We start from the raw sequence: 25,680 nt of genomic DNA, 5'->3' as shown, positions 1-25,680 counted from the left end.
CTTTTTTTAAATGCAACGATTTCATAAAACATATCATTTAGTAAAGATTATCAAAGTATACATACGCCATTCTTAATCGGTTAGCTATTTTGGACGAATATGCTCGTCATGAAGAAATAGCAACAGTTTGTGTTATGACGAGTATACTCGTCAAAAACAGCTAACTGGTTAAATCGAATTTGTTAGTCGAAACTCTGGAAGAAACCTGAAGAAGTGGTAATCGGCGATAATAAAATTCACGTGAGCACATTGCCTTGCAAACCGTGAAACGTTATACACACATTACTAATAAATAAACAGCGGATCATTGTGCAAAATAAAAATGATCTTCACCAATTGCAACAAAGACAAATCCAACAGAAATCTCTTTTTATCCTTAACAGTTTGACTGTCGCGCCAATAACCTCAATCCAATAAAATTAAAATAATATAATTAAATTGTAATTGAAAATAGTTATGCAGTACGACATCAAGTACCTGTTCAACATTCATAAATAAAATAAAATTTCTCCGATACACCTACCAGTAACCCGGAGCAAATTTTTAAAAAATTGTAATTTTGCTATACAAAGTTGAATCGAAATAAAAATCATTACACCGTTGTGAAATTTTACAGAAATTAATAAATAAATAATTTTGTGTTTTCATTTACGTATTTTACATGATTACGTTACATTATGAGAAGAAAACAATTGAAGAACAAAATGGTACTTTCACATGAATATATTACAGTGCCTGAAAATAATGCACGCGTGTATTTAATTCTAGTAATGTATATATTGTTCGAAATGTCACGTGACCATTTTTATTACGAACGAATACAATCCGCGGTATATTAAATAGAATTCTCGTCAGCCGGCTTTGAGAAATCATTACTACGGCACCTACTCATTTCTCGAAAGGAACGGCGATCTCGAGTTCCCGCGTATCGAGCCGATATTATCGTCGTGCGCGTATCGATTCAAATGCGGTCCTCTAAAATTTAACTGCCTCGTATTTTCATTAGACACGAAAAGCTTATGACGTCTCGCGGTCTTCGGTCACCTGCGAGCCTAAACGCGTTCCCGTGAAAGTCGATACGCCCGTACGCAATAACCCTACACGCCGGACGGCTATTGGATTTCATTTTACGATGTCGTCGGTCAATTAATGCGATCCGCTGGCAAACGCGTATCTTCCTTTTCGCGTTACCCACGCGTTCGTCATACTAACGACACCCACCTTTTTTCCGGAGCATGGTTTGTCAACAGTTGCTCGACACGCGTTTGTTCCGCCGGAATCGATCGTCGGGGCCCAGCGCGCGAGACTGTTTTCATCATTGTCAAAGCGGCCGAACGTGCTCGCTGACATGACGGATTCGGGGTTTCGTTTCTGTCATCGGGTTGTGCCGGCTTTAGTTCCCTGGGAGCGATGGAAAAAAAAGGATTCCGTCGAACGTCGTTGTTACGTTACGGAACGGAACTTTTAATAATCAACGGAGAACGCAGCTGGGGGCGGAGTTCGATTCGGAGTTGGCGACAAATTTCGCTCGGACGACGGATAAAAGATATGGCATAACGAATAAAATTTTATTCGACGTCATCGAATAAACATCCGATCGAGCAAAAATATATCTGGATAACAATTTATCCGAATAAGATATTGTTCGAATAAAAATGCATTCGAGTAAGAAGTTTTTTTATTGTTCGCGTAAGAATTTATTTGTACAGGAGTTAATTCGGAAAGCGATCGATTCGAAGATAAATGATAGAATTTGAAGGAGTTAAGTTGATCTTTGTATATTCTCGACGCGTTCACCTAGAAAAATCTGATTAATATCAAATCACATGCCTCCTAAAACCATCCAAATTTCGATTGAAACATTTTTTAGTATCATCAACGATTTCGAAGATATTTCACTGGATCGATTCGAATCGGCCACCCTGTATGCACATAATTTATTACTAGTTCGTGCACAACGTTACAGTGTAATATTCTGCATGAATGTCAATGGTAACTTCAATGCACCTTGTACTTTTGTTATCGACGGTCATGATTTTGTTCGTTGCATATGTCAGTTTCACGTTGTACTTGTTTTAACTAGACATCATTTCGAGCTGATTGCATCGGTTCAGACGCGAACAGTGCAGTTTAATTAAGTGGATTAATTCGCACCATGAATTCAGTCGATACGGAATAAGGTGAACGCTAATCTGCGAGTAGCTTAGTAAATGATGAATTCTGTTGTCAGTTTTACCGTAGTTTTCCCACCCTATAAACACGCTTCGTCGCGCTCGATGTAGTCGCGTCGTTCATTAGAATCGTATTTTCTTCATTGTGACACATATCGGTGAAAGTAGGCGAGTTTCATTTCAATCATTCTGTCAGCGAGGCAGTCGAAGAGAGGACGGCAATCGGAGGTGGATGTTTATGGTAATTTATATTTGAAAGAAAACTAAAGTGTTGCGCGCATTTTGAAAACTGAAGTATTGATGTAATTAGAAAACTAGGGTTATTAATCTAATCGGGTGTCGAGAGATTTATTGTAATTATAATGGGCAACGGGCAACGCGTGCGATGCGCAGGAGATCGTGAAAAAGATTGCGAGACGACGCCGAGCTCGGAAAGAAGAGAATCGCATTACATCGGCGAATTAGAATGCCGCAATCGTGGAAACGCTAATCGATATTAACACTTATCAACATCGGGAAACTAAACTATCAATCAAGTTAGGAAACTAAAGTATTAATCTCTAATTAGGAAACTGAAGCATTGATCTAATCAGAAAAATGAAACAAATTCATTTCATTTAGTATATTTCTAGAAGAAAGTTTCTAGAGACACAAGGTAACTACCAAGCTTTTCATTAGCCAGTCCGTGTGCTTTCACATGGAATAGTATAATAGACTGCGTTTGCGAATTTGCATGTCAAACGCTCGCCTGATTCATCAAGATCAGGTTCACTGTAATAAAATGTGCCCTGTACACGAAGAGATTTCGAAACGTTCACATTTCACACTTATTACAGAAACAAATGATTATATTTTTGTATACGTATCGATGTTATATTATGTACTACATAATTTCACTACCTTTTTACCTTTGTTGCTACCTATATTTTAACCTTTGTTAAAATTAACGGGCTTTGTCACCCGTACACAATAAATGGACAACAGACACTTAAGCAAAATAAAAATTGTCCGTATCAATTGCAAGAAATTGGATACTAAATAACAAATTTATTCTCCCTTTAATCATTTTACTAGATTAAAAGTAATACGTACACTGATACTTTGGATACTAAATAACAAATTTATTCTCCCTTTAATAATTTTATTAGATTAAAAGTAATACATACATTAATACTTTGGATACTAAACAATAAATTTATTCTCCCTTTAATCATTTTACTAGATTACAAGTAATACGTACACTGATACTTTGGATACTAAATAACAAATTTATTCTCCCTTTAATAATTTTATTAGATTAAAAGTAATACATACATTAATACTTTGGATACTAAACAATAAATTTATTCTCCCTTTAATCATTTTACTAGATTACAAGTAATACGTACACTGATACTTTGGATACTATATAACAAATTTATTCTCCCTTTAATAATTTTATTAGATTAAAAGTAATACATACATTAATACTTTGGATACTTCAAAATAAATTTATTCTCCCTTTAATCATTTTACTAGATTACAAGTAATACGTACACTGATACTTTGGATACTAAATAACAAATTTATTCTCCCTTTAATAATTTTATTAGATTAAAAGTAATACATACATTAATACTTTGGATACTTCAAAATAAATTTATTCTCCCTTTAATCATTTTACTAGATTAAAAGTAATACATACACTGACACTTTAACGCTAAAACTACCAAATCAGTTTAAATGACTGGTTTCTGACTGTTTCTTTCATATAGTTTCAGATATTATAAAAATCTCTCTAGGAGAAATTTTTAGCTACATTCCTTTATCAAAGCATATATTATAATATAAATCATACAAAGCTTAAATAAATCCAGTCTTGCTATTGTTGTAAAACAATGTACATTAATCGCGTCTCTTTTGATCCTTCTACCATGTGAAATTTCAACTATCCAATTTTCCCACGAACGCATCGAATCTGCAGTATGACAATAAACAACAAAGCAATTCACAGGGTACCATTCAGGTGACCGATCATAATTTGGCACCTCTTCTCTGCCAAAAAGAGACAAAGAACAAGAGACAAGTCGCGAGAATTACTTCTTCCTCTCGGTGGAGAACAATTGATTTTATGACCAGCGGAGACCACGTCGGATTCGTTATAAGACGCGAGCGATTGAAACTGCTCCAACGGCGAAAAGAGCGTCGGATTTAAAGAGTCGTTGAAAAACCTCCGCGCGGTTGTACACACGGCTTCATCGGCGCACAATTCAGTCGCCGCGCCGACGGGAGAGAAGCGGAGCAGCCGTAAATCGTTCGTGATGAATTTTCGCGTGTGAAGTGCAATCCTATTTGCCAATTCATATTCATGACAGCGCGCCGCAATCATGCATGGCGTGCTTTCAATAATACCCGAGTAATCTGACGTTCGAATCAGAATCTACGCCCGAACAATGACACTTAACGAGTGCTCGCCGTTTTACGTCCACGGCTTCCTTTCCACATACACGCATTACAAAACAAGCTTTTCCGTTTATTTTTTTCAGATCGATGCGCGAGAAAGTGAATTCTTCCACGTGGCCGACGATGCTTCCTAGTGCAGCAACGCCGAGCTATAGTTATGTAAATTGTCGTTTGATATGGCGGGACTGATTAAACGATGCGTATGCAAATGAGACTCGTTCGACACGTTCGTTAGAAAAATTCGATGTTGTTTATTTCACGAAGCAAAAAACGAATTGTTGAGATTCAATACTTTGCAATAGTTTGGAATGATTTTTAATACTTTGGAATAGTTTTTGATACTTCTTAATATAATAGTTCTCAATACTTTGGAATAGTTTTTAATGCTTCTTTAATAGTTATCAATACTTTTTAATAGTTTTTAATGCTTTTTAATAGTTCTCAATACATTTTAATAGTTTTTAATACTTTTTAATACTTCTCAATACTTTCCAATAGTTTTCAATACTTTTTATTAGTTTTTAATACTTTTTCGTAGCATCACAGTTTTTCATGATCTTTAATTTATACTTGATTCTTCTCAGTTTCTTTTACACCTTTTTTAATAATTATATAGCCTTCGCACAACGCAAACAATAATAATATTTGTTTTTCAACGTTTAAAATTATTCCCACTATACTGAAATACCATAAATAAAATAAGTAGGCACGTTTTGAGTCCATTAAATTACAAAAATAATATTATGAATATTTTATTAATAAGATTCATTTCTTTGTAATTGTTTATATTTCTTGAGAATTATTTTTTCTAAGTGAAAATATCATAAATAATTATTTTAGATAGTTTACGCGAGGAAAATAATTTTGGCCAGCGAAATCGATCAAACAAACCCCTGTTATGCGACCTGTAGCAGTCAAGGGTGCGAAAGACTGCTTCTCTTTGATCGTCAGTGCAATTAAAAGCGACATCCACGAACGATAGTGCGATCGATCCATCGTTCGCGTATTTCTGGGAACAGAGCTTCACGACTCGCGGCGATGCGATGGACGCATCGCGAATCCGAGTGTTTGCAAACATCGCTGTTCTCCGGGCAAACATGCGAAACGATTTCTCGCAAATCACGACACGGGGAAAAAATAGAAAAAAAGCCGAAGTCTGGAAACGTTCCAAATTCGAGAAAAAACAACATCCAGAGGGAGGGAGAAAACGAGAAAGGGAAAGACTGGAAGAGAGCCGTGGTATCTGGAGCCGTGCGCATCTTCTGCTTTCGTTTCATTTTCTTTCTCGGCGAACAGATCGCCAGAACACCAGCCGAACCGTGAAATAAACCTTTCCTGGGTATTCTTGATGCTATTGACAAGTTCACGATCGAGTGGCTCGCGAATAAACACGGTCGCACGGTGTTACGTTTATCGACGTCGCGCACACTTGCACAGGAAATAAAAACTCCACTGATAAAGGCTTGCAAACGATATCGATAGACCCGGGAATCGCGTACTTAATGGTAGGAGCTGTTTTCTATCGATTTGTATGCGACAATTAATGAAAAACTTTCTTTTTGGGAAAGCATCTTAAAGATATCTTGAAAGAAATTGACACACGGAATGTTTTATCTAACTCGAGCATCTAAAATATCCTGCTTATTTTGCCTACTATAAAAAACAAGCTCGATATTTTGGATCCTCGAGTTAGATGAGTCACCCTGCATAAAATTGGAAACGATCATAGCATGCTAGGTCATATTTTCGTTAAAAAATCTGCCGTTCGGGTGTTAAAAATGTCAGATTTAGAATTTCGCGTGTTGCGCGAAGCCGAGCGTTGCAACACGTTTCATGAAATTTTCGCCGAGTCATCTGCAAAACACTCGTCGGGAAGAAGCAAATCCTCTTCCACTTGAAGTTTTTTTTCAAAATCGACTTTGAGCTGCATGTTCGCCGCTGCTCTTCCGGCCGAACGATTGTTCAATGAAGCGAGCATTGCTTCATGCGTCGTTTCGATAGCATTCGATTGAATCGCACGAATTTGCTTTCACTGCGGCGTCTAATGAACAGCGCGGAACAAGGTAGAAATAAAAATAAAATCTTACTGGACGAATCCTGCGGCTTTGAAACGGTGCATCGCAGATACCACGGCAACGAAACTCGCAATTATTTTTTTCTTAATTTATTTATTTAATTATACATCTGCTTAACTAAATAACTGCTTAATCCCACTTGTGGGATTACAATTATAGAGATACATGTAGATGTAACGTATACAGTAGTTTTTACACTAAATTGTCTGTACCAAACACTATGCCTTCGATATTATACTAATCTAGATTCCTGAAGTTACTATAATAATTTCGCTAAACAATCTGAAAAGCTGCAATTATTTTCGCACGGATCTAATAATAACTGCTGAGGGGACCGAGAGCGAGTTCCGTACCGGAACGGCGACAATCAAATTTGATTACACGCGAGACGTTATTGTTTACCATTTGCGTTAACCTCTTTCCTGCGTCCGAGTTTTGAAAGCCGACAATCTGCTTGGGACATCATGGTAAAATTTAGATCGGCCCGCGATACGGTTTCGATCAATGCAACGGCGAATCCAGACGCTCGTAAAGATAATACGATGCGCACGATTCTTTCCACGAGGGATTTGCCATTCAAGATTATACATCCGGCGGCTCGTTATTCCGTTCGCATGACTGTTCCATAGAAGCTGAATCACATTCCGAGAAATTCGTTCCTGATAATGCGCGGAGAACCGGCGTGCCGCGAGATAGGGTGAATCGATGCGATGGAAAGGTCCGCACGTCTGTCAGGCGATATTATAACAGTGATTCAGACGAGTGCCGACGATTATCGAGTGTGGTGATGACACCGGTTGTTCCTTGTGGCCAGTGTTGAGCAAATGTTATTCGGAATAACGATGGATACAATAACAGATACGTTTGACTATTTGTTATTCGCGGAGATAATTAAGTTATTCGTTAGTCGCGAATAAGAAACCTATTTAATTTATTCGTCATTCAAAATTTTCGAACAAAAGGATGTGCACATTTTGAAGGATATAGGTAAATATAATACATCAAAATTATCAGTTATTTTTAACATTTTTTGAATATAGAAATACATTTATTAAATATTTCTAGGATGGATATGATCGAGACGTTTACTTTATTCATAAAATAGAATTTTCCGATCGTATTTTGTTAAATTCTATTTTGTAAAATAGAATGGAATAGAATTTTCTGTTTTGTGAAATAGAACTTTCTGATTGTATTTTGACTTTGCAATCTTTTACTCTTTGATAGCACCTAATCCTTGACGTCTCTTAACACTATGCCGCCCGCAGATCTTAGATATGATTCTTTTGTTTGATGCCGGCATAATAGCTTGGAAATTTTAGATTTTAAAAAAATTTCGAAGATGGCGGTAATATAAATTCCTAAAATTAAGATATGTCATCCAAGAATTTTCGTACTTAATTCTTAGTAAATAAGCACAATGCTATAGTTAGTTTGCTGCCTTTTAACACCCAAGAAATATAGTTCAAATGTTATTTGAGTTTTTTAAAATGGCACCAAAGTGGTACCACCGGCATACAACAGATAGTTTTTGCATGGCACCAGCGTGGTGCCACCGGGCGGCATAGTGTTAAGATGTGACGTGAAATTAGAACTGGAATTCCGATAACTTTTAATATGAACTTCTTTTGGTTCACATTTTTCTCCATAAGGCAGTAACTTTTTTCTTATCACTAGTAACATCCGTATTTACAATGTCAAAAAAGTCGCCATGTAGTATAGTTAAATTACAAGTACTGGACTTGGAACAGTCAACGTCACTATTATCACCCTAATGTTTCAAAAGATTTTTCGAAGACTCCGGAGGTCCCTTCGATGATCTCGAAGGTTCGTACAAGGCTCGAACTGTCTTGCATAATATTCGTAGATCCTCTGAAAGTCTTCGGAATTCCTATCATGGCGGAGCTCTTTCAACAGATTTTCAGAAGATCAAGTTTTCTTAGCCATCCCCTGGAAGATCCGCAGAGGACTACGGAGCTCTACTCAAAGGATTCCTGAAGACCCAAAGTACAATCGATACCTTGGAAGTCAGGCAAGCTCCCACAGGGAAGGTCCGTCAAGTCCGAAGACCTAACGGAGAGTGGCATTTCTCGGCTTCGCTACTGCTTGTCAACTAAGTAGTTATGTCCTTCGAGGGAAGACGATGCTTGATATCTAATGCACAGTATTATAATAAAGATAACTTGAGGTTACTCACTGTCTTGATGAATAAAACTGTTTGGTTCAAGAAAATGTAACTGAAAGATTTCAATTAAGTTCTTACAAATATTAAACTATCAAAATATTAAATTGTTTTATTATAGTCAATTTATACTATGCTATTTTGCATGTATCTGATTATAGGGGTAGTTTCGAATAAATAAATCACTGTCGCGATGAATAAAATTGTTTCATTCAAGAAAATATAATTGACAGATTTCAATTACGTATTTACAAATATTAAACTATCAAAAAATATCAAATTATTGTTATTATCGACAATTTATAGTATACAATTATGTATATACCTGATTATAGGGGTAGCTTCGAATAAATAAATTACTGTCGCGATGAATAAAATTGTTTCGTTCAAGAAAATATAATTGACAGATTTCAATTACGTATTTACAAATATTAAACTATCAAAATATCAAATTGTTGTTATTATTGCTAATTTATAGTATACAATTATGTATATACCTAATTATAGGGGTAGCTTCGAATAAATAAATTACTGTCGCAAGAAGAATAAAATTGTTTCGTTCAAGAAAATATAATTGAAAGATTTCAATTAAGTATTTACAAACATTAAACTATCAAAATATCAAATTGTTGTTATTATTGTCAATTTATAGTATACAATTATGTATATACCTGATTATAGGGGTAGCTTCGAATAAATAAATCACTGTCGTGATGAATGAGATCGTTTCGTTCAAGAAAATATAATTGACAGATTTCAATTACGTATTTACAAATATTAATCTATCAAAATATCAAATTGTTGTTATTATTGTCAATTTATAGTATACAATTATGTATATACCTAATTATAGGGATAGCTTCGAATAAATAAATTACTGTCGCGATGAATAAAATTGTTTCGTTCAAGAAAATATAATTGACAGATTTCAATTACGTATTTACAAACATTAAACCATCAAAAAATATCAAATTGTTGTTATTATCGTCAATTTATACTATACCATTTTGTATGTGCATGATTATATAGGGGTAGCTTCGAATAAATAAATCACTGTCGTGATGAATGAGATCGTTTCGTTCAAGAAAATATAATTGACAGATTTCAGAGTGAAGCGTTTGTATAATTAGATGTATGAAATGTCGATGTTTGTCATAATAACATAACATATGTATAAAACGTACAAAGCATGAAACACAAATGTTTCTCATTCCTTTGAGACTATTATTTTAATACAAGTTTTTAAACAAAAATATATGTACAGTCACGATTAAGGTAAAAATGTCCACGTTATAAATCATCTGCAATAACGTATATTGTTAAACTGCAAACTTTTTTAGGAAATGGAAACTTTTTAAATCGTAACGTAACTTCGACTTTTCGAAGTTGAATGTAATAAGTAGAATGAAAAAGATCAGAAAAGTGTAAGAATTCACCATTGTCGACATTCTTCAAACGAGAGACGCAGATTCATGTAACTATGGGTCTTATATTTTTTGAACATAGTTTGCAAATTTAATTTAACATACAGTATCTGTTCTATAAATATTTCTTTGATAAATTTGATAGTGCAATAGTAATTACAAGCACAGACACATAATGAACGTTTTCCAACAAATCCAACATGTCTACAAGGGAAAAGACATCTTTATCAGACCTACATTCCTTACAAAAATAGGCAGTCTATATATTATCCTTTATTTATTACATATTACAAGTTATATACAATATGGGAATGAATCACAGAATTATTAGATTGCGTGCATTTAACCTACGAAAATCAAAGTATCACATAAAGATATCTTGAAATTCTAAATTCTAATGTCTCCGCAGTTTTTTATTCGACCTGGTAATTAGTGTGAAAAACGCACAAAAATAAGTAGATCAAATACAAATCAGTAAAAACATATAGAAAGAACTTCAAAATACTATTGTATTATTTTCCACGAAATAAAATGATCAAATGAATGAAAGAAATGTATACGCAGCTTCTATATCTTGCAACTGACGCGGGCAATTTTTATTCTGAATACAAATCCGCAGTCTGCTAATAATAGAAAAAGAAAACATTTCACGCTGTACCACCTCGGAATCTCGCAGAGAAATGCCAGTATTGCGTCACTGTTTCTTCAGACCTTTCGGAATTCGCAGAAGCGCGAATCTACGGTGACGACGTTTTCCCTTGGTTTTATTCGGAGCCGGTGGAAGGTCATTGTCAACGAAGAAAAGGGAAACGCGGTGACGGCGCAATCAGCCGTCCATATAAATGGCGGCAGGAAGGAAGGAAAGGCAGCCACCGAGGAATAATGAAAGGAAAAGAAGCACGGGAGGCAAGAAACAGCAAACGATCGAGCGAATTCCACTGTCGTCGTTCGCGTAGAATTGCGACGACGACGACGACGACGCTCGTAGGGGCAAGCTACTTTTTCTAAGGCCACGTTCACACGGAACGAAAGCTCAACCCGCGTTCCCACAATTCTCAGAACGATCCCGGGGCAACGGTGGCGTCGGCTTCGCTTTTTGTAATAACGTCACGTCGCGACTCCACCGTTCATCCCGATCATTTATTTTATTTCAACGGGTTGCTGGAAAACAGAAGTTTTTCGGCTGAAGCGGCTTCGATCGCTTTCGCTGAAGGTTGCCATCGGCGAGTTCAAGGCTACCCACTGTCTAGCATTGATTTCTTATTCGATAGGAGACGGCTAGATGAATAATTCACACTGCTCGACAAAATTATAGCATAGAAAAATTCGTTAGTTTAAAGGGTTGCTTTAAAATGTCGTAACTTTGCGAGAAAAAAATCGCAGTCGAGTTCCTATTTTTTTAAATTACAGGGGAAGGATCAAACTTCACTCGGCTGCAAACTGCATCTCTGAAAAAAATTGTGCACGGCCCGTGCATTTCGTCAATTTTCAATTTTTTTCGTCAACTTAGCGATTTTCAATATCACAAACATGGTGTCGCATTTAAAGGGTTACAGTGATGAGGATGCCTCAAGCTTAAAATTTAGTAACGTTATCTTAAAGTAGAGGTTACAAGCTGCAATTTCAAAAAAATGTCATCATACTACGATGATTTTTCGCGGAGTTATCGTCAGTCAAAGTTGGCAAATTTTCTTTACAGAAGAAAAAGAAAATGCCAAAATTTAACCCAACAAGTGAAATATTGACCAAAAGATAGATTTTTACGTCGGCGTAAAGAAATTGGATTGACACGTTATAAATTTTTCTCGAACTCTATTGAACAAGTCCGAACAGAGGATTTCGATATTTTAGGAACGTAACTCCGGTCTTACGATTTATGTGACAAAGTGTTCCGGACATCTCGGTCGTTAATAATTCGCCATAGAAAAAAGGAAATTCTTGTACGCCAAAATTTAATCCAACAAGTAAAATATTGACAAAAAAGTAGAATTTCACGTCGGATTACCATCCATATACATTATAAATGATCTTCGAAGTCTTCCGATCGAATCTAATAGGATTTCATACGCGAACACTTCTAACATAATTAGGAAAAACGACTGTAAAATATGGATCGGACCGGTCCACGGATTTAAAGGGTCGGCGATCCGGCGATCACGCACACTGAAAGGCGTTCGCGAAAGAGAAAACGATCCGGAAGGCCACGGGGAATATTCAGATTCCGTCCGGACGCAATTGGAGCACGTAAAATATCGCGTGTTAGACGTGCTCGATTTCCAGTTCACTTTATCTCGCCGCGGCGCTGCATAGGCTTTGTACGAAACTTCCATCCGCGAGTTAAGTCAAACCGAAGTTACTGCTTTTCACGAGTTAAATGGAACAGATCTGTTCGTCTGGAAAGGATTTAGATCGCAACGAGATACGTCGAACGTGGAAGGCTTTCAACCCACTTCCTTTTTCCGGCGGGGCCTAACGGTTGCCGAATCTCCGGTTAATCGGAGACCGAAGAGGTCGGATTTAGGGAAACGATCGAGCACCGTGTCAGCAACGCCTCGTATCGGCGAAACGGGAACCTAAACGATACACGAAAATATGGGAAATCGATGATTACAAATCGTGCTCGGCGAAGGGTAGAATTTCCTGTGAGCGTCGGACGTAAGCGGCTGAACGCATGAATTCGCCGTTTGCGATTAGACACGACAATTTCAGTTTAATTGTAAATTTGTGTTAATATTGTTACGTCAACTTGTCCAAATCAAGTCGCTGTAATGTGAAACTGCTCTGTTGTGAATAACTCCTTAATAAATAATAGAAGATAGGGGTTGCCACAACAGGGCAGTTTCACATTACAGCGACTCGATTTGGACAATTCGCCGTAACAATATGTATACATATTGGCATGTAACTGTGGCCACGATTTTCCAAGCACTTCCGATAATCTAACGAGATAATGCCTCGAATGAAAGTTAATCAGTATTTAGTCGACTACGAATTGAAATGTAACAAATTTCGAAGACTATTGTTTTTCGACTAAATGTCAAGGTGGCATTGACCTTTTTAAATGGCACACTGTATTTTTGACTTCGTAGGGTTATTGCTGATGAAAAAATGAATTCAACGACTTGCTATACTATGACCTTCGGATGACCTTGACTTTAGGGTTGAACAACAAAAGCGTTAATATCGAAAGCGATTTTATTTCAACCAATTCACAATAAGTGCTCGAAGTGTATATATCTATATATTTAGTCGACTGCACATTGAAATGCAACAAATTTCGAAGACTATTGTTTTTCGACTAAACGTCAAGGTGACATTGACTTTTTTAAATGGCACATTGTATTTTTGACTTCGTAGGGTTATTACTGATGAAAAAATGAATTCAACGACTTGCTATACTATGACCTTCGGATAACCTTGACTTTAGGGTTGAACAACAAAAGCGTTAATATCGAAAGCGATTTTATTTCAACCAATTCACAATAAGTGCTCGAAGTGTATATATCTATATATTTAGTCGACTGCACATTGAAATGCAACAAATTTCGAAGACTATTGTTTTTCGACTAAACGTCAAGGTGACATTGACTTTTTTAAATGGCACATTGTATTTTTGACTTCGTAGGGTTATTGCTGATGAAAAAATGAATTCAACGAACTGCTATACTATGACTTTCGGATAACCTTGACTTTAGGGTTGAACAACAAAAGCGTTAATATCGAAAGCGATTTTATTTCAACCAATTCACAATAAGTGCTCGAAGTGTATATATCTATATATTTAGTCGACTGCACATTGAAATGCAACAAATTTCGAAGACTATTGTTTTTCGACTAAATGTCAAGGTGGCATTGACTTTTTTAAATGGCACACTGTATTTTTGACTTCGTAGGGTTATTGCTGATGAAAAAATGAATTCAACGAACTGCTATACTATGACTTTCGGATAACCTTGACTTTAGGGTTGAACAACAAAAGCGTTAATATCGAAAGCGATTTTATTTCGACCAATTTACAATAAGTGCTCGATGTGTATATACGAACGTTAGAATCTAATCGGTTAGCTGTTTTTCACGAGTACACTCGTCCTAATTAGACCGCAGATTTTATGCACTTTTGACAAGAATGGCTAGATCAAAAACAAAATTGTAAAGACGTGAGAAGAATTTGAAAATATATTTATACTGTGTACAACTTATTATGATTATTATGAGCAACTGAAAGATTCAGTGTTATGGTGGTTAATAATAATACCGAATAATTTCCAGAAAATCTGCATGTATTTTATAACGCAGCGGTAGCCTTTTTTTACGATTACTGATTAATAATTACAGATTACCAAATGCAATCATGATTACCGTTTCATTCTAGCAACGATTAGTCGATTAATAATTACGATTGCCATGATTGCTTTTCGCAATCAATTAGAAAAGTAATCGCGAAATAATGGATTACTGTCGAACTCTGGTGCTTAGGGATGTAGAAAACCGTGCATGAATCCATGTATTACTGTATTCTCGTTGCGCCACGCACACACTGGTTCCACGCGACACCGGAAATAGAAACAGCGGATTACACGATCGAATTGATCTGGAACAATGTCCCTCGGGGCTTAAAATGATCCGTGCTTGACGTTCGGATCAACAAATAAAAAAAAAGGGAGAGAGAGAGGAAAAAGAAACGAGAACACGATATTTTTCATGGAAAAGCGTCCGAGAAATTCGTTCGACGCGCTGCCTAAATGTAAATCGTTCGCGACCGACACTCGGCCATCGACGCGTTCATTTTCCTCGAGACAGCCCGGGAATTTCGCCGATTTTTGAAGGGCACGCGCTTCATTTTTACTCGGCGCCGACGACGAGCGTTAATCAGAATTGTTTGAACTCGACCGCGATGCAAGCGATTTCAGACGGCGAAAGAGGACGAGCGATGCTCCAGGCCGCGAATTATTCTCGATAGATTAAAATCCTTTTGTCCGGTGACCCACACTGCGCTGGAAAACCGACTCCACGGTGGAAGGAGTCATCGGAATCGATAGTTACGGGATAACTTCGGCGTGCATGCTTAAATATCGGCGATGAGATTGCGATTTTAAACATCCACGGCCTCGAACCTCTGCGAATCGACACACATTTCGCTTCGAACCGAGTCGATTGAGTTTTGAGTTAACTCGCGAGACCGCGAATTCAGATTTCGATTGTAAATAAATTATTTGGAAATAAAATATTTCTGAAGTATATTCGAAAATTGTTGCATTTCGTTTCCTTGATATTTTCTTTTGGAAATGGAACGATAACAATTCTGAAGGATATCTTTTGTTATGCACTATTTATAAACGTATTTAATCGATAAACAAATTTATTTTACTCCATGATACGGTTTTTTGAGTAACGCCATTTATTCTATCGAGTTTTCTTCAGGGAGAGAACGAGCGCAATCAGTCCATGCATTAAATGCAAATTCGTAATCAGTAGATTTTATGCATTTGCGACGAACATGAATAAATGCAACATGAACCAGCAGAAACATCGAAAGAATTTAATTCGTGAAAATTTCTGGGATTTGTTTTTCTGTTTACATTAGGTGGATTAACATGTTCGCTATACCAGCGTCGCACATGTGCGACGATCATGATGTTGTATTTCGCGTAAAGAACATCAAATGAAATTTGTGTATACAATTACCTAAAATTGTAACACGCAGCATGTCTAGAGAATTTAAAACGAACCCTCCCACGCAATTTCGTTATCCTCCATTTCCGTCTCATTTCCAGCCATAGAATCTGTCCGACCCAATTTGTAAACCGTGAATAATGAAACACCCCGTATATTAGCTCTCTTTCTCTATAGGCAAACTGAGTTATCGGGGATCAAGTATATTTCCTTCTGCAGAGCTTCTCGGCTATATTTCATTGCTCTCGTGCACGACTTGATGAAGACGGTCGATAAGTAGCGGAGGAAGTATTAGTGGATCGTCCAGACATTTTATTGCAGTTTCGAGCGAACGATCGGTATCGCCAGCTCGTTCGGGGGATAGTGGCGGATAGAATCTGAGAAGTTCGAGATCAATACCGAGGATAATCGAACCCGGTGGCATGATATCGGCGACAGTTAGGTCGCGGGATTTCAATAATGGCGGAGCCGAAGTCATGAAATGCCAATATCGGTGACTCCGTGACACAGAATTCGATGACCACTGGGTCGTGGAACCACGATACCAATGACTCTCCGCTCGCGAAAACGCCGCGCGGATCACTTCCGCGTCGTTGGCTCGCAATTATGGAAAATCTCTGGGTCATGAAGTTGCGATAATGTTAAATTTCCCGGCAGTGCTCTCGCCACGTCAATGATTAACGTTGCGCAGCTACGATGCATTCTGAATTTCTGGTCTCGCGATACCCGATTCGACGGCCTTGAACGTTCCTTTGGCCGAAATTTGTTCGATGCATCGCGTTTGCAGCGTTTGGAATTAGGGCTTCCAGAATACAAGACAATACATTTGCTGAAATATTCTTTCGTTCTTGAAAAAATGTGGATAATATAATCTTGTCTTGCTTTTGTGTAATCTGAGGTTTTCGATATTTTGTTACGTGTTTGTTCAGCGTACAAACAATTATATAATTTTTTATTCCATCTAATTATTAAGAATGAATTTCCTTAACTATTAAAAATTTTTTCCTCATTTTATAAGGGTTGTCGAAAAATTCTCTTCTCTGCGAAACCAAAAATATTATATATATAATATAAATATAAAATATATATAATATTATATATATATATTATATATTAGCAAGCTGCGTATTTCCGAGACAGTGAATCTTTGAAAGTATAAAAAATTCGATTACATTATATTTCAATTACATTCTATTTCAGTTGCATTGTGTTTCACTCGTTATTAAAATAATTAGCAATTGGCATTAGCAGAATGCTTCGAATTGCGTAATCGAATTGTTATGTAATTGAAGTAGAATGTAGATGAATTACAATCGAATTGAAGTACAATGTAATTAAATTACGTGACTGAATTCCAATATAATTGTATTAGCACAACTCCGTTCAGAGTTTTATGCGATGAAAGGCTTTCAACTTCAACAATTCTTAAAATCTTGAAACTTCCTTTTAACTGTATATTCTTGAAGCATCGTAGAAAGTGAAGAACGGAAAAAACACGATTTCTTGAAAGTTCCAGATGAGAACCTCCCCTTAAGAAGAAGTTTTTATGTTAGATTGAGGACCTCTGACACAGCTAGGAAAATACAAGGAAAATCACACGAATTCAAAGCAATTGTTCAGATGAATTTTGAGATGTTCTCGTGGTGCTATTTCTATGTACCTTAGCTTCAATGAAAGCTGGAAGTGTCTACTTTTAGATAGGGTAGATTATATTGCGATAGAATGACGAGATAATTTTGAAAAATTAAAAGGAATCGGCCTCTGACATCGTGGGGGTTACAAGATTTAAAAGGGAAAATTAAGATGGATTTTAAGATACGTTCCCGTTGAGCTATTTCTATGCAACTCAGCTCAAATGGAAGCTAGAATTGTCTACTTTAAGTCAGGGTAGATTGGACTGAAATTGCATAACATGTCCGTTCGCGTCGACGACTGCAAAGTACTATATTTTCTTACAAGAAAACGCGATCAGACTTATTGCTAGACTGCGGATTTTTATGCAAAAAAAAAGATTCGTTGCATCGATTTTAAGGGATCAGGTGCCAGATATGCATTTAATTTCTCCTTTGATAATTTTATTATTTTTTAAATTTATTTTATTACTTTTCAATTATTTTAATTTGCACACTGTTTCAAATTACTGTCACCGATTTTCGTTATAAATGCATAAAATCCGCAGTCTACTTATTGTGCACAACCTAATAATTTCGATAATTTGATATGTTCGGCCTTGAATTTCTATGAACAATAAGAGTATTATGACGATACACGTCATAAAAGTAAGCCACGGAGCTGCAGCGTTTTAGCATATTCGCGCGTCGTCGTCGATATCAACGAAATCCCGCGATTTACGCAGTGAAATGTTTGCCCGACGGTCTCGGAAATCTTCGAATCGGGCCGGCGGCAATTAAAAACAACCTGGGCATTATTGGCTCCGGCTTGGACGTCGGCGAACGACGAATAGTAATGACGGATACGTGATCGAAATGCCAGAGCCAGCAGCCACGGCACGTTGGCCAACCTATTACGAAGGGAAACGGAATACCAAGAGAAGAATCGATGGTTTAACTATGCGAGACGCACATGCACGTACAATTTATCAGAACGATACGGCAGTTTTCGTTGCATACAGATGAGCCGCCCGGCACGCGCCGTTCGCCGATAGTCGCGATAACGGCCTAACGAAATCGTTTCCTCGGGCTTCCTTTGTCGTGGCGATCCAACGCGGTGCTTCCACCATCCCGGCCGCCATCGAATCCACTCAGGTAGTCATGCTGTTTCTTGTATTCGAACCGGAGCATAACCGTCCACTATAAATGCACGCACGGATGCGGTGCTCGCCATAAAAGGTCTTTATGCCGGCCATCCCCTCGAATGAAAGACTACCCGGCGGGGTGGTAATCGTTTCAATCTATCTGTTCCTCGGTTCCCTGCCTCCAATGCATACGAAAGAATCGATCCGAGAATGCTTGATAGAGCTAGTTATCAAGGAACCACTGTCGCTTGGAACTTCTGCGCGCCGTTCGTCGACTTTATCACACGATCCAATGAATAATCTTCTGTGTACACGGCTCTACCGGTTCGACGCGCATTCAGAACCTTCTTTGTCCTTTAATGGGACATCGTTTCGCCTTTCGCGGATCGGGCACCTTGTTTCCTCGACTCGTGCACGTAATTATTTACAGCGGTCCGCAAAAGCGGTTCGTACACCATTTTAAATGCAATAACTCTTTCAGAACTGAACTAAACGACTTGAATTTCTCTTGGATGACGGATTAACTGATCCACTAGACGACGGCTGAAAAGCTTTCTTTTAATTTTTCTACTACTTGGGATGAAAAGAAAAAATTAAAAATCCTTGTTTTTTAACTTTTCTACCCGAGCCTGTAACGAAAATGTGAAAAATATTTCTTGTAGATCTCGGTGACTGCGTTGAAGGATTGAAGGAATTCAGAAACTGCAGAGTTCTTACAGTTCTTCGTCCAAATCGTGATAAAACTGCGATTTTTGCGATCTTTAATTTGTTGTAACTCATAATAACGTGAACCGATTTCGATAAAATTTTCAACATGCATATAAGTGACCAAGATCTACGAAAGACATTTTTTAAATTTTCGTTATAGGCTCAGATAAAAAGGTTAAGAAACGAGAGCTTTTTATTTTTTTGTCATTCCAATTTCAGTCATCGTCTCGCGTAGGCTAGTTCCTCTATCATCTAAAAAAAAACTTCATTTAGTTCAGTTTTGAAAGTGTTATTGCATTTAAGAAGGTGTACGAACACTTTTGTGGGCCACTGTAACTCCACGACCACGATTATTTCTGGATCCTGGGCAGATCGAACGTCTCTTAAACTTAGAGCAAAGATGCCTGACGTTGGACGTTCTATTCGTACAGAGGATACTAAATGGAAGCATCTCGCGCGCGGAACTCCTACGAAACTTCAGGTTTAAACCTCTTAGTGCCGTCCAAAACAGTCGTGTGTACCTGAGCGAACTATACTAACGCTGTTTGATGTAGTTTGGTGAAGTACCGGGAAGAAATTGTAACAATTTTATAAAACCTGGTGGTCACAGAAAATTCAAAAAGGAAAAAGAAATAAAACTGTTATTTATTAAAAATATTGGGAAAACATCATTTTCTTAAGTGTAATCAACGACGATATATCTTTGTTCGGCACTGAAAGGGTTAATGCATCAGCCGCGTCCGAAAGATGCTATTATATTATCGATTGACTTTACGATTTTAACATAAGTTCGCTTTGAATTTATCCATACAATTGGCCAGGTTGTATCTAAAATTAGAATGCGGAAGACAGAAGTCAAGTGAACTGATGGAACAGTGGAATCATTATTGACATTATTAATTATTAATGCAGCTGTTAATGCAATTGCATTAACCGTATAGCGTTCGATGATGCTCGCGGTGGAGAAGGGTAGTATGATATCATCGCCAACAAACATCGTTAAATATGGAACAAAATTATCTGTAATGTTCAATTCTGTCTGAATACATTGCATGAAGGTGTTAATTATTGCGGACCTTTATGCAAATTCTCGTTTTTATTCATCATTTTCTGAATGTCTAGAAAAGGGAAAAATGTCCTACGTAGAGTAGACAGCCCCTCGCGGTGGACATAGAATAATAATACAAATAATTTTCACCATTACGTACATTTCCTAGCGTTTTACAAAATAACGCTTACCATAAATGCATAAAGATCTGTAATATCTTTTTATAGCATTTGTATCATTATAACAGGAGTAAGAAAAATTCAATAACGTTTGTTATAAGCAACAGTTAAAATCTAAGTCAATTAGTGTATTACAACTTGTATTACAACTTTGTATTACGCTGTACAAAGAACAATGCTTTAAAAAGAAACACGTTAAAAGTTTTTCCTATTACAATGAATTCTCCCTAATTTTCCTCCAGCTTGTGATCAAAAATGGACAACTTGGAAAGAGTTTTTTTTAAACTTGCCAATTGTCAGCTATTGTAAAAACAAGGTGTAAGGTTCGAATAATCGTATCTCATCTCCCCAAATTGTCCAGCATGGATAAACAAAAATGCTCACAAGCCGGAGGAAAATTAGGGAGAATTTACTGCAGTTGGACAAAGTATAACTGTTATTATTTTTACGAATTAGAATCGATTGTTTCGCAGACATCGTTTCGAAGACATTCGCTCGAGGAAAGTACAACGAAAAATCGATGTTTTCAGAGCTCGATACTGGTTTCAGAGTTTTACAATAATTATGATCTCGTACGCAAATCTTGTTTTTCCAGTCTGGTTATTTCCACGAGGCGATGCAGGCTAATTATATCTGGTTACCATTTTCGTTTTGTTTCTTTCGCGAAAAATGAGCACGTCTGAACTCGATAAATTAGAGCGGACTGGTCTCCCGGATGAAGATATGGGTTACAAATGACCCGGCGCCGATTCGCGAGGATTAAAGATGGGGATCGTTGCAGACAGAGTGATAATCTGCAGCAGAATCGTGTCTGTAATTGTTGGGTAACTTCGTTGCAATGTAGCAGGGAAAGATCCGCTTAAACACATGGTGGACTGCAATTACAAGTTTCCCAGTGTAATGCAACGTGACAAGAAATGAATAATAGTCCTTCTGTGATGGTATTAACAGCTTGCCAACCGTCGATGCGGGTAAACCTTCCTTGTAACGTAGCACTGAATAATTGAACAGGAAAACCTGCCATCAACATTCTCATTTTACTTTCAATTCTGACATAAGGTCTGATCCGCTTTATATTTCTAAATTCTACCGGGATGTTGCAAAAGTAATTCCGATTTTTCAAGTAGACAATTTACAGAAAAACCGAAATTACGGTTCCAATAACCCGATTGAAGGTTTATTTCGATTTATCGAGCGATCTTCGTTGGTGGCATTTGTTCAAACGTAATTGCTGAAAGATGCTATTTATTGGACGAAAGACGAGTTGGAGGATGTTCGTTTAAGTTATTGAGAATTTAGTGAACGACGAATTTGTTGATTGCGGATTTTATGTGGGCCAATTATTTTATTGAGAAACAAATAATTCTCATTTCAAGTCTCATGTACAGTGAATTCTCCCTAATTTGCCGCTCAGATTCTGCAAACAAATGGACAATTTGGAAAAAGGAGATACGATTATAGTTACCGTTTTTATAGTTACGGATTGTCAATAACCATAAAAACGAGTCGCAAGGCTCGAATAATCGTATCTCCTCTTCGTATCCTTCGTATACTCCAATCGTATCTCCGAATTAGGGAGAATTTACCGCTTTTTGTTTTCAATTCCGCATTTTCATGTTACATGCAAATTCAACATTTATTTATTTGCCACGAAAATTAAAGGAGGAATGGTAGACCTTTATGTAAAATAAAAATATTCTGAATGCTTTACAAGGAACAGAAATCAATATTTGTATTAAATGTAACAAGTACGTGTGCGGAAAATGAGCATTCAAAATGGAGTTCATATGTACAAAAATGGACCGAATAAAACTGTTAATAAAAGTCTATTGATTTAAGATCAAAAGATTTACAACAAATTGCATGTGCACCCGTAAATAGTTATTTGATAAATGACCTGATATGTGATTATTATATACTACACTTTATTAATATAAATGAACAGGATAAAATATAAAACGTAATTAAATCGATACATGAACGAGCTGAGCGTACAAAGTATCGTGAAAGTAATAAATAAAAGATATCCAAATAAAAGCAATGCCTTCGATATAACTGGCGCGCGAATGTCTAAAACGCAATCCACGACACGTTTCGAAAGGTGTCCACTTAAATTAGTCCCAGATTGCAGTTGAAGGCTGAGCGACGGCGAAAATTCCACAGACCACCCGGTACAGGACAAAGCAGCAAAGCTGTTAAACTGTGCGCGTCCATTCAAAGGAAGCTTCGCCGTGATGGAAACCGAATCGCAACGTGCTCGTCGGCCGGGAAATTTCGTCTGACGAGGCGACGGCGACACGGAACTCCCCCGAAGCAGAAGCACCATCAAATTACCATAAATCTCGGTAACTGATAAACGCGGCACTCGTACGAAAAGTTGCCGGTGTCCGAGCACGAACAGAAAACCGGTCCAGGGACGACGCTGTCGGTAGTTGGACAGCAGCTGCCGCCCAGAACGACATGCCTGCACGCAACCGTCGCATCGTGAATATGCAACAATGCAGGCCCGCCATTTTTCTCGAATCCGTGCACCACCGCCTCGTCTCGCCTCACCTCGCCGCGCGCGTCGGGCCGCTCCGGCGAATTATCGCTTGTCGCGGTGTAATTAATTTAATGTCGAGAGCTTGGCGAGCCGCGGCCCGACCAGAGGAAAGCTTCTCGCGGGTTATAAACGATCGTTTCAACTCCGCGAACTATGCACGATGCACACCGAAATATTTCGCACACGCGAAACTCCGGCTTTGTTTCAGGAACGGCCAGGTTCGCAGCTTTTCGCCCCGCTCTGTCCGCTTGAACGTCTCTTTCACCACGGCGTGGCGGGTTGTGTTCGCTGCATCTGCCGAGTGCATTCGGGAAGTTGTACTTTCGAGCCCCACTTGTTCGCTGCGGAATTTTCTCAGATTGGTGTACGTATGATAAGCCGTTTTTCAATTGCACTCGAGATGATTTCCGAGAACTCTTCCGTATGCATATGTTTTATTTGTTTATTTGTCTACTTATTAAAACGTAACGCGACGATTAACTAAATAATATATAATTAAATAATTAAATATTAAGTAATAATTAAATATTAACGATAATTAAAATTAATATGATAATTAATTATTTGCGAACAGTGTTAGAGCCGTCGACGTGTTAGTTTTTTTACGACAATTTTATGTAATTTATATACACTTCTATATAAATTGCAAAAGTTTTATAATTTAGATCAGTTTTATATAAGTTTGTGTAAGTATGTTTTGTGTAAATTGTACAAAATGTTTATGAATTATACAAGTATTATAAATTGTGTAGGTTTTATGTAAATTTGTGTTTTATGTAAGTTGTGTATAAATTGTATAAGTTTCATATGAATTGTACAAGTTTTATATAAATTCTACAAGTTTTATATAAATTCTACAAGTTTCATACAAATTATGTGGATAACTTTTATCTGAATTGTACAAGTGTTGTATATAAACTCTATAAGTTTCATATTAATTCTCTAAGTTTCATATAAATTGTATAAATTTTATATAAATTCTTTCAGTTTCAAATAAATTCTGTACATTTCATATAAACTCTATACTTCTTTTATATCAATTTTATAGGTTTTATATAAATTCTTTAAGTTTCATATATATTTTATAGGTTTTATATAAATTCTTTAAGTTTCATATAAATTGTATAAGTTTTATATAGATTCTACACGTTTCACTTTATTTTTATTTATATCCTTTGAAATCAATTGTTTTAATTTTTTCTATTTTAAATTTATGTGGATTTCCTTTTTTATCGGGGTTTTATAAGTTTTATATAAATCGTACAAGTTTCGAATAAATTCTACAAGTTTCACACAAATTCTACGAGCTTTATATACATTGCAAACGTTTCATACAAAACGCATAAACGTTATACACATCGTACGGCTCGCGTATAAATCGTATAAGTTTCATAGAAATTGTACAATCTTTGTTCTACGGAGGTGCGAGGAGCGTGAAGCAACGAAGACTATTCCCTGCCTCGATTGCCCTCGAAAGAGCCGGGGATTGTAAATCTCTCGAGTATCGCCGGCAAACCAACCAAAACACGGAAACGAGGGCGATGGTATTTACTCGGCGCTAGTACATTACACGCGCGACAAAGTCTTTCGTAGGAAGGGACTGCTAAATGCCGCGCTCGTGCGACTTTTTCCGAGTCCGGAGGGCGACAGAAACGAGAGGGTGAGGTCCGCTCCTCGGAAACATATGGCGCGCGTGCCCTCCCTCATTAGAAGAACCGTAAGCGGATGTCTGCGAGGAGATCGAGCGTTTATGGTCGGATCATGCTCGAGTGGCTCTCAATCTCGGAAACCGTATGAATGTGTGCTGTCCTCTCGTTTGAAGATTTGGCTCGGGACCTGGCGAGTCCGCGAAGTGCCAAATCAGGCAGAGAACAAAAGGGCACGCGAGCGTCGATAGTGCTCGCAACGATCTGCAGATCTATCTTAACACTTCATCTACTGGCAGGTTTCCAACAGATGTTCCAAGCACGGAAATCGACAGTTACGAATTGTTAAAGAAAATTGTTCGCAAGCTAATCTCGTCTAGAATCTATAAAATTAAGGTAAATTCTGGCTAATTGACGCTCGGATTGTGGACAAAAATTTGCAACAAAATTTCGGAAGAGCAGATACGATTATTCGAGCCTTGCGGCTCGTTTTTATCAAAACGACAATCAGTATTTATAAAAATATAAATGATATAATGATATAAATAATCATATCTTCCCAAATTGTTCATTTTTCTGTACAATCTGAGCGACAATTAGGGAAAATTTACTGTATTTCGTGTAACGGAATGTAACAAGTGTTGAATAGACCTTCTTTTATGTTTTATATATTTAACCTACTTTTTATGCGTTATAACTTACTTCTAGGATAATAAATTATGTGTGTTGCTTTCATAAAGAAATCTGATCTTTTACGTATAATCTCTTGCCTGAAACATCAACGAGTTCTTTCGAATTTATTATTTAGAAGGAAATTAAATTGCAGACTTTTCTG

General features: G+C 37.2%; 1 protein-coding gene and 1 long non-coding RNA gene across 6 annotated transcripts in view; one reads left to right on the top strand and one right to left on the bottom strand.

The window, feature by feature from the left end:
• RhoGEF3 (Rho guanine nucleotide exchange factor 3) overlaps positions 1–25,680 on the bottom strand; it is a 384,940-nt gene that overhangs the window by 71,807 nt on the left and 287,453 nt on the right. The gene's annotated exons all lie outside the window — the stretch shown is intronic.
• Positions 6,550–9,247, top strand: LOC117222483 (uncharacterized). Its single transcript, XR_004490706.2, has 3 exons — positions 6,550–7,675; positions 8,366–8,515; positions 8,606–9,247. It is a non-coding gene; the product is annotated as an uncharacterized LOC117222483 (long non-coding RNA).

The sequence above is a fragment of the Megalopta genalis genome, chromosome 5 (assembly GCF_051020955.1).
Source record: "Megalopta genalis isolate 19385.01 chromosome 5, iyMegGena1_principal, whole genome shotgun sequence".
Lineage (NCBI taxonomy): Eukaryota > Metazoa > Arthropoda > Insecta > Hymenoptera > Halictidae > Megalopta > Megalopta genalis.
Note: the sequence above shows the minus strand (reverse complement) of the source record. Positions and strands in the feature narration are given on the sequence as shown.